A 12,373-nucleotide genomic window follows, 5' to 3' on the forward strand; every position below is an offset into this window, starting at 1 on the left:
CCTAAAAAAATGGTTTTGTAAATATTGTTGTAAAAATGAGAAATCGCTGGTCAACTTTTAACCCTTATAACTTCCTAACAAAAAAAAAATTGTTTCCAAAATTGTGCTGATGTAAAGTAGACATGTGGGAAATGTTATTTAGTAACTATTTTGTGTCACATCACTCTCTGGTTTAACAGAATATAAATTAAAAATTTGAAAATTGTGAAATTTTCAAAATTTTCGCCAAATTTCAGTTTTTTCACAAATAAACGCAAAAATTATCGACCTAAGTTTACCACTAACATGAAGCCCAATATGTCACAAAAAAACAATCTCAGAATCGCTAAGATGCGTTGAAGCATTCCAGAGTTATTACCTCATAAAGGGACACTGGTCAGAATTGCAAAAAATGGCCAGGTCATTAAGGTCAAAATAGGCTGGGTCATGAAGGGGTTAAATACCTTTTCTCATGATTTGATACACCTGGCTATGAAGTTCAAAGCTCAATGAGGTTACAAAACCAATTTAGTGCTTCAGGAATTCAGTAAAAAGTAGTTAGGAGTGTTCAAATCAAGAAAATAATAAGGGTGCCCATACTTTTGCACTAGTCAAATTTTGTTAAAATGCAGATTGCACATTTTCTGTTAGTACAATAAACCCCATTTGAATCCAGAAATATAACTGAGTCCATCAGTTATTAGATATATGAAACTGAAATAGCTGTTGCAAAAACCAAAATTGCTATAAAGAAAAAAGGTTAACATTAATAGGAGTGCCCAAACTTTTACATATGACTGTATATACAGTGAGGGGGCATTATACTGTGTATAACATAGTATCATACTGTGTATAGAGGAGCTGTACAGGAGGGAGACTCTGGACATTATTAAATGTAAAGTGGGCACTTATTGTTATAGGGGAACTTACAGTAGGTTACTGTGACTGTCAAATGGGCACACAGAGGGCATTATTACATTCTAGGGGACAAAATGTGGGCAGTTTTCTAGAGCACTTGCACCCGGCCTTAGTATTTTCTAGAGGGTTGCTTTAAAATTTAGAGGTCACACAGGGCCACACAGCAGGTGCACTGATAGGGTCACATATGGCAGCAGCAGATCAGCATTGGGGCATCAGTAGGATGAGGAGTTTGTGCAGGTTGGGAATAGTCCCGTTTTGGACAGTGCTGAAAATGTGAGCAGTGAAACGTGTCTTTGTTGTATTCTCTGTAGCCGAGTCCTGGCTGGAGGAGTTGTCATGTCAGTCTGGGCCAGATGGAAAAGGCGTGAAAAGTTAATGATTCCTTCAGAAAGAACGTCAGTGGTAAGTCATTATCTGTAGCTGTGCTGTGATCTCTTATACAGTATGTTCTGTAGGACGGGTATCTACCACTGACCATATGGCGGTAATATCAATGTTGGTCTTTATATAGCGATTATTTTCAGTAACAGCGCGGTCATCTGCTGAGGTTCTCCTCCACTATTAGGGTGCGTCACCCAGTTATAATCAAGGTTACCTGGTTAGGGGCCCACTCAGAAGTTTCGCCCCCCCCGAACCAAAACCCTAGCTACACCTCTGCGCTGCGGACATAAAACTGCTTCAAATCTGCAAGGAAAACATAAGCGGCTTTTCCATGAGATTTCAGACATCTCATTCACTTTTCTATTACTATCAAACAGCGTTTTTGGGATCATGGAGCTCTTTACTACAAACATGTCTGTCCCTCCAGTTGAAAGAAATTAACATTTTCCTGGAGGGAAATTTATACTCCACATTATGTCAATTCAGTTTTGTCTGTTGACGATAAAGTGCAGTTTGCAGCCATTTTTATTTGAAAAATGTGAAATATACCCAAATCAGTCATAACCCACAAGTACTCAAAAATATTTCACATTCACCACACATCGGGTGGGCCTGCGTGATCTCAATTGCCAGGGCTGATTTCAGTTCCAGTCCAACCCTTCTGTCTACAGTGATTACTGTGCCGCAACCCCAGGCCTACATTCTGCAGCAATGTCTCATTATACAGGGAGTGTTGGGTGGCTTCCAATCTTCTCAGGTACGATTCTGAGCTCCCTCATCTGAGCCGGCCCTTACATATGCCTTAACCCATTTCTTATATATAGTTTCTAACCTGATCCAACCTCTAATTTTCCTATCGAATTGACCCCCTACCAATAGTGTTCACCTTCCCAATTTCCGTTGGAGCCAAGTAGTCTGCAGCTTAAGCAACATTTTCCCCCGTCAGAACCATCTTCAGAAACTATTAACTATCCCTCAACTATGACCCACTAGCCGCCTGTATTATGCCTCCCTGTCCCTTGTATGGCTTCTGGGGTTGATTTCTCCCCTCACCACTAATGGCTTCAGTACAGAGTGCATATGCCGTGTCTGACCTTCTGCCCAACTGCTACCTAGTTCTTTTAAATACTGGGTCACATTTATTATGATGCAGCATTGACTGTCTAGATTTACTTGGATTTCCATAGTAACTCGCTATCTTTTTACATTTTACCTTTATCTATGATGAAGGGAAATAAAGTCCTATTACAAAAATGGACACAAAACTAGTCAGCAAACTTTAAGGTATATTTTTTTTATTACCCAGAACACACCATTAAATGTTCTAGTTTGATAATGCAGACCTACCTATGCACTTTCTAGACACTAATCAAAATGTAATCAATCAAAATATGGTCATGATATAAGGTAAAAACTATTATTTTTCCATTAATGCAAACTACTGTCTATGTAAAAATGTTTGAAGTTGTTGCAATGAAGCATTTCATCAGCAGAGGGCAGTGTCTTCCTGCTGTGATATTTATACTGCTCAGAACTGAAGCTACAAATGTGCATTCATTATTTGCAGATGGACTAAATGCACATTCTGAACTACTTTTTTTTTTTTTTAATGTATTTTAAAATTTGCATTATGTCTTAGAACTGAGCAATTTAATATTTTCTTTAAAAGGGGTTGCCCACTTTCTGCATTTTTGCTGCAAAAGATTAAATATATTGGTGGCCCGACTCTAACGCATCGGGCATTCTAGAATATGGCCAGCGGGAGACCGACGTTCAAAAGATGGTCCAAGACAATCCACCACGATCAGCGATCTCACAGTGGGGGCCTGGTCGCTGCTGCGTGTCACACTAAGGCTAAGTACCCACTTTGCAGAAATGCTACAAAAATTTCCACAGCATTTCCGCTACTCCCGCCGCAGGAAAAACTCATGTGAATTCGCATGCGTTTTCCCCGGGATTTTCGCGTGCGGAATTCAAGCGCATTCCAAGAGATTTGAAGCATCGCTTGGAATGTGATTGACAGGTTGGTCATACTTGTCAAGCATAGTGTTTGACAATTGTGATCAACTTTTTACTATTGATGCTGCCTATACAGCATCAGTAGTAAAAGATAAAATGTAAAAAATAATAAAAAATTTTTTAAAAAAAGGTTATTCTCACCTTTGACGGCCCCCGATCTCCTCTCCACGCTCCTGGCATCTTCCGGTCCCAGTAATGCTTGGCGCGAAGGACCGGAGATTACATCACTCTCGCGAGAGCGCAGCGTCATCAGCGGTCTGGTGAGAGGAGGGAAAGAGTCCGGGGGCCGTCGGAAGGTAAGTATATCACTACTTTTTATTTTAATTCTATTGTTTACAGGTTTATGGTACCCAGGGCCTGAAGGAGAGTCTCCGCTCCTCCGGACCCTGGGTACCGGCTAGCGCCAGTCATCTCCCGGCTACGTCGCCGCTGACCTCCGTGCGGCAGGAGATGACCCACGGCAACCTTTGGGAGATCAGCGGCTAGCACCGCAGATCTCCCGACAGTAGCGGTGGCGTGCGTCGTTCAAATTCCGCACCAATTCGCGGTCGGACTGCGCCTGTCGCTGATTGCGCCCTGCCGGCCGTCCGCGACAATCAGCGATGCGGGATTTCCGTTACAGACAGACAGAATTAGACGATTATATAGTAGGATATATACACCGTATTTTCAGGCGTGTAAGATGACTTTTCAACCCCTGAAAATCTTCTCAAAAGTTCAGGGGTTGTCTTATACGCCGGGTGTCGTCTTATACAGCAGGTGCGGAGCTCTGGGGTCGCCACATATGGAGCCGTCAGCGCCATTACTGGTGAGGACGGACAGTACAATTGCTAACTAGATACGAACGTCAGGGTAGGAATCAATGTTTGTCACAGTTGCTGGCCGGAAGACTCCAGACTGCACCCTACTAACGAAGCTTCCTTGCCCTCCAGTTCCCAAACATGATGGAGTGAGGCTGATAGTCACCTTGGCGATGGACACTTCCCTGGAAGAGTTCAGCGATCACTGAAGGGCAGAGCTCCACGGAGAAATTACATCCGCCGATGTTCTGCACCCCGCCCTGAGCCCGAATCACCCAGAGAGGAAGATGTGGCCTGGAGATGTCTCCCCGGGTCACTGCTTCCGGAGGTGAACGAAGTGGCGAACTGATACCTGGACCAGCCGAGCGTCTACTGCAGGAGAAGCCTGCGGGTGCACAGCAACCAGGCTGCCGTCACCACACTCTGCACCCAGCCTGGTGGAGCAGCTCCTCAGCGAGGCGTGTTTCTCTAGATCCAGCGCCGCACTCTCTTTTCTCCATACCCCGGGCGTCACAGATGCCTGCAGCTTGACTCACACCTTCACAGAGCTCCACATCCGCCATATAAGACGACACCGGGCGTATAAGTTGACCCCCGACTTATACTGCAAGTATATCCCAAACTCTATATTTTATATGGAAAAGTTGGGGGTCATCTTGTATGCCAGAAAATACGGTAATATTTGGTATTGGCATGGTCACATCGAACCGCAGAATAAAGATATTATGCCAATTATACTGAATGTTGTTTGGTTAAGAAAAAATAGAATTGTTGGTTTTGTTTTGCTCTTTTTGCCTCTCAAAAAAAAAAAAGAAATCAAAGTCACATGTACAACAAAATGCCACCAATGAAAATTACAGCTTGTCCCACAAAAACCAAGATGTTCTACAACTGTGCTGATGGAAACCTGTGAGACTTATGGCTCGCAGAATATGGAGACCCTGAAACAAATGAATACTTTTCAAAGAGCGTAATATTTAGACAAAAGTAGAAGAAAAATATATGAAACTATGTACATTTGGTATTGCCCTATTCGTTCTGACTCACAGAATAAAGTTAACACTTTATGTATGCAGCATGGCGAATAGCGCAAAATTGTTAACGCAAAAACAAAAAATCAGTTGCAGAAGTACTGTTTTGTTTATAAAGAGTTAATAAAAGTTTGTTAATAAGTCCTATGAATCCCAAAATGATTCCACTGAGAAATGTAATTCGTCGAAAAAAAAACATGCTCCTGGGTGTACATAAGATTCTTTATTTTTCATGCCATTTTTTGGAGGCAAGACAAGCAATTCTGCAAGGATTTTCAAATATTTTTGTATGACTTTCACCATGTGGGTGAAATAAAATGTTGTACCGTTACAGATATGTGGAAACCTATTATGTGAATTTCACATTCTTTTCCACTTTTTTTAGTCCCACTAAGGGACTTGAACCTATTGGGCTAAGTTCCCATGGTGTTTTTTTAATGCTGTGGATTTCTGGCAGCAGTTCGATACCAATTAGCCAATTTAGGTTGCTATCATTTTTATTGCTCTTGACCTGGGAAGGGTATGTTATCTAATCCAAAAAGACCTAAAGGGCGCAAAACCCCATTAGAAATTACCCCTCTCTAGCAAGTCAATAAAAATAAGCTTTTATTTTATTCCATTAATATAGATATTTTATGGGGTAATTTGTTAAAATGACAATCCTAAATTGCCATAAATAGACTAGATTAAGTTGGCCTGTGACTTTGTTCAAGTTTTTAATTTTGGGGCTGTGTGTATTTGAGTTTGACAGTCCTGAATCTACACCAAATTGGGAAGGAGCTCAGTGCCGAACCACCACACTTGTTGTTCCCCTCTGCTACCCTGTTATTTCCAGCTTACTCTTCCTACAGTTGTTGAAGGGTGTGACATTGCTGCTACCGTGTTTCCCCGAAAGTAAGACCCTGTCTTACATTAATTTTACCCCAAAAAGTCCCACCCTGTCTTACTTTCGGGGGAGGTCTTAGCCGAAAAAAAATGACAATTTCTTTTTAACCAATAAATTAACATTTATTAACATGCTGTTATACCCCATAACAGTGCCGTATCCTACTGCACACAGCCCCACACCCCATAACAGTGCCGTATCCCACTGCACACAGCCCCACACCCCATAACAATGCCGTATCCCACTGCACACAGCCCCACACCCCATAACAGTGCCGTATCCCACTGCACACAGCCCCTTACCCTATACAGTACATGTTTCCCTACTTGGTTTTTAAATGCTGGACGTTTTCCTCTGCGGTGCGGCTGTGGGTGCGGAAGGCCTGTGCTGCAGGGAACGCTGTGCCAATCAGCAGGGAAACAGCGGTGACGTGGGGCTGGGGCGGCCAATTACAGCCCGAGCTGCTGGACCAATCAGTGCTCGAGCCGGGGGCCGGCGGTGACGTGGGGAACAGGGGCGGCCAATGAGCTGTTGAGCTGGGCGGATTGCGGGGTTAACACGGCGAGTTAACCCCATGAGCGCTGGACCCGCCCAGCTGCACCTGAGGACACCTCTGGAGCCTGGGGACCCAATGGGGGACAGCGGCGGCCCAAAGGTAAGGGCCTTACATTTCACAGCGGCCCCCAACCCTGCCTTACATTCGGGGGAGGCCTTACATTGAAGGACCCCCCCGTAACCCCCACCCTGTCTTACTTTCGGGGGGGTCCTACTTTCGGGGAAACACGGTATAACGTGGGAACCAAAGCAATGAGGATAAAGATATGTATTGCCGGATTAAGTGAGTATAATCCTCAAGGAAGGTTCCCCCTACAGTTTCTGTACATTGCTATGCACACCCCATAGGTGCAGTTATTGTGGTTCCTGAATTGCCCCTTTTTGCTAACAGCATAGCCTATTCCAACACAGGCAACCACATTACTTCCTTCCAAAAGGTGATGGGGCAACAAACATGGTTCTGGAGAAAACTGCTATAGTCTCTTCAATAGGCTGAGTAATTTTGGTATGTGATTTACCCTTTATTACTGTCAGCGTAACCGAACCAAGCAGTAAGGTTGGTCAGCAGTAGAGGGTTTTCATCAGAACACTAGCAGCAAGCTTAGTGAGCCATCATCAGAACACAAATCCTCAGCCACTTTACTCTAGAGTCTTTATGATTATGATAATCTCTCCCTCCACTCTGGGTCTTAGGAGTGGCCCATGCCCACGATTACCATTTAAATTTTTAGTTAACGTTGGGTGTGCCACACAAATTAGGTGCATCTGTGATTATATATATATATATATATATATATATATATGTATTATTTTTTTTTTGTTTGTTTGTTTTTACTTTCATCTTTGAGGAAATCCAGCTCTCACGTGGCTGACAGTTTTGGTTACCATTGACTTTGACACATCATTTTGTTTTAATTGAATAACAATTTATATTAAATATTTTCAACTTTAATCTTTTTTTCCATCGAATTTTGATGTGTGATTAAAGTTATACTTTAATTTTTTGGAGCAATGTATTTATGGTGCTTTCCCTTTCTGACTATTTGTTTTTATTACATTTATTCCATGGCGCTTTACATGTGAGGAGGGGTATACATAATAAAAACAAGTACAGTAATCTTAAACAATACAAGTCTCGACTGGTACAGGAGGACAGAGGATCCTGCCCGCGAGGGCTCACAATCTACAAGGGATGGGTGAGGATACAGTAGGCAAGGGTAGAGCTGGTCGTGCAGCGGTTTGATGGATCGGTGGTTACTGCAGGTTGTAGGCTTGTCGGAAGAGGTAGGTCTTCAGGTTCTTTTTGAAGGTTTCCATGGTAGGCGAGAATCTGATATGCTATGGCAGACAGTTCTTTGGGTAGTGGGGAGTCAGTGCACGGATTCACAGAGGGGAGGGGCCGGGGAATAGCGGGGGGACAGGTGGATTAGTCAGGCAGCATAGTTTAGAATAGATTGGAGGGGTGCAAGAGTGTTAGGGGGGAGGCCACAGAGCAGGAGGTAGTAGTAGACCAGGCAGGGGAAGATGAGGGCATGGACTAAGGCTTTTCATATTCTTTGTTGAGGAATGTACGGATCCGTGAAATATTTTTGAGTTGAAGTCGGCAGGAAGTGGAAAGGGCTTGGATATTTGGATATGTGGTTTGAAGGATAGATCAGTGTCAAGGATTACCCCGAGGCTGCGAGCTTGTGGGACTGGGGAAAGCGAGCAGCCATTTACTTTAATGGATAGGTCTGTTGGGGGTCGAGTGAGATGGGGAAAGATGATGAATTCTGTTTTGTCCATATTAAGTTTTTCAAGTCTAGCGGAGAAGGATAAAATAGCAGACAGACATAGTGGGATTCTGGTTAGTAGGGAGATGATATCTGGTCCAGAGATGTAGCTCTGTGTGTCATCAGCATAGATGTGATACTGGAAGCCATGAGATTCTATTGATTATGTACAAACTGATTAGCAGAGTGCCACTTCCTACTGGCAGCACCTACACTTATTGGGGTCTCTATGTCCCCCAATGATCAAGACAACAAATGGATTTTACAGTAAGTTAAAAAAAAAATCCAATTTTTGTTATAAGGGTCCGCTTCGTTTGGTGAAAACAGGGCTTCCTTCTGCTGGTACTCCTCATGATCAACTGTGATTTGTTTGAAAAAAGAAATGAAATATTGCATAGTACAAATGGACTGTCCATTCAAGTTACATGCCGGGACTAGTGATGAGCAAACGTTCTCTAATAACTTCTTATTCGAGCATCTGGGAGTGCTTGTATATTATGTGTGAGTCCCTGCGGCTGTTAGACAGACACAACACATGCTGAGATTGCCTGTTTGTTAGGGAATCCCCACGTGTGCAGGCTGTCTGACAGTTGCAAATCATGCAGCTGCAGGGGACTTGAACATAATATACAAGCACTCCTACATGCTTGGATAACACCTGAACATTCTTGGATAAGACATTATCTGAGCACATTCGCTCATTCTAGTCTGGACCTTCTTTGTAGTTATGTTATCTGAGAGCATTAGAGTGTAGGAGCACAGTCTCTGGTTACAGATATGTGTCACTTACTAGGCTGTGTTTTGTCATTTCAATACAATCAAGTTTTTTATCAACAGGAGATTATCAGTACAGGACAACTGGCCTTTGCAGGGTAGCCCAACCATGCCCTCACCACTGATTAGCGGTTCTCTGCCACTATACAATGCACACAGAAAGCTGTGGTGTTGCCGGGGTTATACACAACTCAACAACTGAGCTCTGCTAGATCCGCAGCAGAGAAAACTTTTTATATCAACTGCTGCAACCAGTAAGTGATACATTATTGTAGTCAGGGGTTCTACCTCATGCTGCTGTCAGATTAAGTAGCAAAATCCTGCCAACAGATCTCTTTAGCTTAAAATTATCCATTAAGGCCAGTTTCACATTTGCGGTTGAGTCCGCAGCGTTTGATGCGCATACATCCGTATGCGTCCTGCGTACCTATCTTTAATATGGGGTACGCAGGGACATGCATTTGTATGCGTTTGCGTCGTTTCACGGTATGTGGCAGGGCGTGGCAAACGCATCGTGTTGCATTTTTTTGCAGCGTCAAATATCCGCAGCCATCCGCACTATAGTAATGCCAGCGTACGCAATAATTTACATAAGACAAACCCATTGGGCGTGGCTTGTGTAAATTCAAAATTTGCCGGGAAATAGCATTTGCCTATCGTCCGCAAACACATGCATGCGTTTGCAAGCATTTTTGCATGCGGTTGCGGACGATACACTGCTGACTTAACTGAATATGTGAACCTAGCCTTGTTTAGCCAGAACATGCTGTTTATCTTAAAAAATCACATTTGCCTGCAGTTATCCCACTCTGCCCTATGCCAAACACAAAGGAATTCACGAAGCTGAGATCTGGGGAAGCTTTTGTTCCCCACTTTGCCTGCCTGAAATACAGAGAGATTATTGTGGTCATGGGTAATTTACTTTCCCTCAACCATTTTTTGTTAATTTATGTATTTGTTTGCTAATAGTATAATGCACCGTTACCAAAACGTTCCCCATGTCCTACTGCCAATCATTTTCCTATAATCAATAAACCCCTTTTCTCTTTGCACTTTTAAATACCCCTCAGTTTTCTTGAATATAATTCAGTAAAAAGTACAGAATCCATTAATGTTTGAGACTTTAGTGGAGCAATAGACAAGGCAGCCTAGACTTTTCACAAGTAGTTCAAAGGTTCACTGTATCCTGTAATTTGCATTGCTGCTCTACTATTATGCATTTCCACAATGCCTGCCCAAAATTAGCCTACCAGTAATTACATTTTCTGATCCTAATTTCAGCCCCTCCTCCAGTTACGCATTCGAGCTTTAACCCTTTCATGCCAGAACCTGTTTTCACCTTCATGACCAGACCATTTTTTTCAATTCTGACCAGTGTCACTTTATGAGGTAATAATTCTGAAACGCTTCAATGGATCCCACTGGTTCTGAGAATGTTTTCTCAGCATAGAGTGCAGGATAAATGTGAGCTGAGTCTAAGAACTCCTTCACACATCCTGGTGATTCCTGTATTGGTGAGATCCATGGTCTGTGTGTCATCTGCATGTACGTATGTGACATCCTTGTATCCATTTACTATTCGTGTGGCACCCGTGTGCCGTCTGTATGTCCATGTGACACTGGCACCTGAGAAAAGCAATAATTAGCTGTTCCCAGGAGCCGTGTGTTGAAGACAGCTCTCTTCATTGTTGCCCAGTCTCCCTGAGATTAGCGCGTCCAGGCAATAATGATAGGACTTGTATTCAGCACCCGCTGTGTACATCTGTTGTAAAATTAAGAATTAAATTTTAAAAAAAAATGGCGTGGGCTTCCACGTAATTTTCATAACCAGTAGAGGGAAAGCCCATGTTTGGGAGCCTAATGTTAATTATCTGGGAAAGAGGACTATATCCCAAATGTTTACAAGGCTATTAATAACAGCTCACAGCTGTTTGCTTAGCCTTTTCTGGTGAAAAAGATGTAGTGTCTCCCTTGGAGCACACCTTCAGTGACCTGCGGTGACGTCATAGAGGTTACCGAAGCTCAATGAAGCTGCGGTTCCCACTCTGTTTGCTGGGAGCGGCACGATTAACTGCAGTGGCCTCAATGAGATCACCGCTAGTGCTAGCGGTGGTGACTTAATGACGGTTACCACAGTTCATCGGGTGGCTCATAGTGAACTGAGCCTGGGAACTGCAGCATCAGTGACCAGTGGTAACCTCTATCACATTACCGCTCGTCTCTGAAGCTGCACCCCAAGCTCAGCTCAGTGTCTCCTGGATGTCAGGGTGAACGGTCGCATCATGTCACCGTTCATCAAGACATCCAGATGCAGCAGAGATGGATTACGGTGTGGGTCAAATAGATTATCTTCTCGTCGGACAGGTGAGGAAAATGGTGTTTTATTATTTTTGGTTTTTTTACAGGTGACATTGGCATCAATGGATTATCTTCTCGTCAGACAGGTGAAGAATATATAAATTACCTCAGTTGCCATTACCAGAGAGCAAGTGAGAAGAGCGAAGCTAAGCGTCAGATTTGGCGCATCTTCTGGATGCGCCATTTCTGGGGCGGCTGAGCGATAATGTTGGTAGCTGGGGAGGCAATATCTCTGTCTCCTTCCCAGGCTATTAATATTAACCCACAGCTGTCTGTTTAGTCTTGCTGGTTTTAATTTATAGGAGTCATTTTTTGGGGGGTCCCCTGTAAACTCACCAGTAAAGGTTAAGCAAACAGCTGTGAGCTGTTATTAATAGCCTGAGAACCTTTTGGGATATTGTTCCTTTTCCCAAATTATTAACCCATTTCCGATATTGGGCGTACATTTACGTTTATATCAGACTCCCTCCCTTTGATGTGGGCTCCGGCGGTGGGCCCACATCTTTCTCGGGACTTGGCAGCTGTTTTGAACAGCTGACATGTGCCCGGAATAGCCCCGGGTGGAATCGCAATGCCCCCGCGGCTATTATCTCGTTAAATGCCGCTGTCAAACGCTGACAGCGGCATTTAAGCGCTTCCGGCAATCGCGCTGGAAATCCGCCCACTGGTGACCCACATCACGTGATCACGGGTCACGAGTGGGTTGGCATGACAACCGGATGTCTCCTGGAGACCTCTATGGTTGTCACTGCTGGTTTGCTGTGAGCGCCACCCAGTGGTCGGCGCTCATAGCAAGTGAGAATCATAGAATCGTCGAATTGGAAGGGACCTCCTGGGCCATCTGGTCCAACCCCCTGCTCAAAGCAGGATTCGCTAAATCATCCCAGTCAGATGTCT

General features: G+C 43.7%; 1 long non-coding RNA gene across 1 annotated transcript in view; it reads left to right on the forward strand.

Moving 5' to 3' along the window:
• The first annotated feature begins 1,022 nt into the window (after positions 1 to 1,022).
• Positions 1,023 to 12,373, forward strand: part of LOC141083455 (uncharacterized) — a 69,134-nt gene continuing 57,783 nt past the window's right edge. The window contains exon 1 of the long non-coding RNA XR_012230723.1: positions 1,023 to 1,302. This is a non-coding gene — a long non-coding RNA (uncharacterized lncRNA). The remainder of the gene's footprint in view (positions 1,303 to 12,373) is intronic.

This window comes from Dendrobates tinctorius, unplaced genomic scaffold, assembly GCF_039654945.1.
Source record: "Dendrobates tinctorius isolate UK_male_01 unplaced genomic scaffold, ASM3965494v1 ptg000005l, whole genome shotgun sequence".
Classification (NCBI taxonomy): Eukaryota; Metazoa; Chordata; class Amphibia; order Anura; family Dendrobatidae; genus Dendrobates; species Dendrobates tinctorius.